This window comes from Setaria italica, chromosome III, assembly GCF_000263155.2.
Source record: "Setaria italica strain Yugu1 chromosome III, Setaria_italica_v2.0, whole genome shotgun sequence".
NCBI classification, from domain to species: domain Eukaryota; kingdom Viridiplantae; phylum Streptophyta; class Magnoliopsida; order Poales; family Poaceae; genus Setaria; species Setaria italica.
This window is the reverse complement of record NC_028452.1, coordinates 518,520-520,964: the sequence shown is the minus strand read 5'-3', so window position 1 is coordinate 520,964 and position 2,445 is coordinate 518,520. Positions and strand designations below refer to the sequence as shown.

Here is a 2,445-nt window from a genome sequence, read left to right as displayed (position 1 = left end):
TAAATTTAGCACCCCCTCCCAAACACCCCTTAAGTTTGAACAACAAGGATCGGACCGGGAGCTTGCAAGTTGCAAAGGAAATTGTGTTCTTCCTGCCGGTCCTCCCAAATTTTCCCAAACAAGCAGTTCTCTTCACTCAAGGCTACGGATGCACATATCATGATTCATTTTATAACCAAGCAGAAATGAAGAAGCGAGAGCAGCCCACATGCGAGGAAAATTGCTTCGAATTTCATAATCAATTAGAAATGAAGAACAAGTAGCAGGGCGACAAAACATGCACCAAAACGTTGCAATCAAATTTAAATGAGAAATCACTCTCTCCCCTTTGTCGTCTAATCATATCTGTGTATGATCATACTACTAACCCAGAATGAATACTTACCTCATCACCAGATTAAAGCACCAGTATGCCCTGGATCATACCGGAGATCAACGAGAAGACCATACAGCTTCAATTCAATTGGCGGTCGTCGTCCTTGGTATAATCGAAGGCCTTGCTGACCCCTGCCGGCGGACGGCGGTGAGCAGTGTCTAGTTCTCCAAATTTGAGTCCATGCACATGTATACCTGGCTCGTCGATCGAGGAGGTTCCGGCGGCGGCGCGGAGACCGAGGGAGTACGTGCGGAGGCGCAAGTGGAAAATTCCAAAGGGATTGCACTGATCCTGTCCTCGCGCGCAGCTAGGCCTAGCCACATGCACGTGCTTGCATGCCGGCGAGCGGCTGCGGCGGAAGGTGAGATCAATGCGATCCCTTTGGAGTCCTCCACGAGCTTCCTGGATGAAGAAGAACTGAAGAAGCCTGATAGGCAGGCAGCTAATCACTGACCGAGAATTGTCCATCGATATTGCTGATGGATCGATCATGGCCATACATGCATGCTTTGTGATATATGCAGCATCCATGATGGATTGGTGGTAGCTAGGCCTAGGCTAGGTAGGGGGAGGAGAGGGCAGGGGGTTTATAACGCCATGGATTGGATTGGATTGGATTGGATGGGGAGGGAAGAGGGAGAGGAAGAGCAAGAGGTAGACGAAGGGGATGGAGGCTGGTGCTGCAGCAGGTGAAAGAAGCTACAGGGCAGCTGGGCAGGCAGGAGTTGGGCGATGGCTGTTGCTTTGCAGCAGCTACCTAGCTATAGGCAGGCAGCGCCCCTCTCACGTTTTGGACGTGAGATGGGCCTGGGGGACAGGCCGGGCCCGCCACGGAGATGCTGGTGGCCCGAGCCCCCCGACCGGGGAAATGACGAGGCTGTCCTCGCGTGCCCGATCCAAGCCAACACTGCCCACGATACCATTGCAGCCAAACTGAAGTGGTGTCCTCTCTCTCCTAAATTAAAACGGTTGTACTACATGCTTTGGTATGGCCAATTGCCCATGCATCCAGTCTTCGCCCACAGCGAAATGCCTGTTGTTGGTTAGATCATTATTAGTATTACTGGTAGGTTAATCCAATAATACAAATATATATTTTATTAATTGCTTTGGTATGTTTGTAGCAGCGGATAGCCATGCATGATAAATCCCCTGCTAGTGCTACACTCCAGATCATTATTAGTATTACTGGTAGGTTAATCCAATAATACAAATATATATTTTATTAATTGCTTTGGTATGTTTGTAGCAGCGGATAGCCATGCATGATATTGCTTGCTGCTTGATGTTGATGACTGATGAGTGAGTGAATCAGCAGCACAGCAGGAGGGGATGCACGTACGTGCCGGCACACTGCACTGCATACCTACCTACCTCCACACGGGCCGGCCAGCCCATAATTTCTGGATATCACTCAACCTAGCTACCTGAATATATCCTGCCTGAGGCGGCGCATCGGCTGGAACGAACTTGACATCGATGCATGGATCGCATTGCCCAGCTGCCCGCTCTCTCTTGTTTGAGCACGTACACATTAACTGCGTGCACATGGCCATGGCCGATCGCACGGAGCAAGCAGGACCAGCAGCTGCCCCTGCAGGAACAAGAACCAAGCACTAGCAGTTGCGCCATCGCCGTCCGTCCAAGGCCTCCCTCCAACTCTCCAAGCGCACGCGCGCATGCATGCATGCACCCACCATGCAAATGCTACCCATTCGGCATTCAATCAATCGACTGTTTACTACTCCAGGCCGCCTAATCATGCATCGTTCCATCCATAATACAATGCTAGCTTCCCATCCTAATCATTGGTTATCATTGCATTGCTCAGCTAACTGCATGCATGGCCAACTAATCATAAAAACACCCTCTAGCTAGTTTACATTCACACCATTATATCACTCTTCTGTTTCTGGAGTGCGAGTAACAGCAACGGCTTGTGAATGGTTAATTAGGATCTTTTTAAGGGGAAATGTCACGGTTGTTTGGCATTTGCATTTCCCAGTTTTTTAGAGCAAATAAATCGTCGCTGTCTCTGGGTAATAATAAAGGACCTCTTTTTCTAAAAA

At 49.3% G+C, this 2,445-nt stretch overlaps 1 long non-coding RNA gene across 1 annotated transcript; it reads right to left on the bottom strand.

Annotated features, from left to right (window-relative positions):
- Window positions 1-209: 209 nt before the first annotated feature.
- On the bottom strand, window positions 210-1,136 carry LOC111256857. The gene is made up of 2 exons (XR_002677173.1): window positions 571-1,136; window positions 210-507 (listed from the first exon to the last, which is right to left on the bottom strand). It is a non-coding gene; the product is annotated as an uncharacterized LOC111256857 (long non-coding RNA).
- Window positions 1,137-2,445: the final 1,309 nt, after the last annotated feature.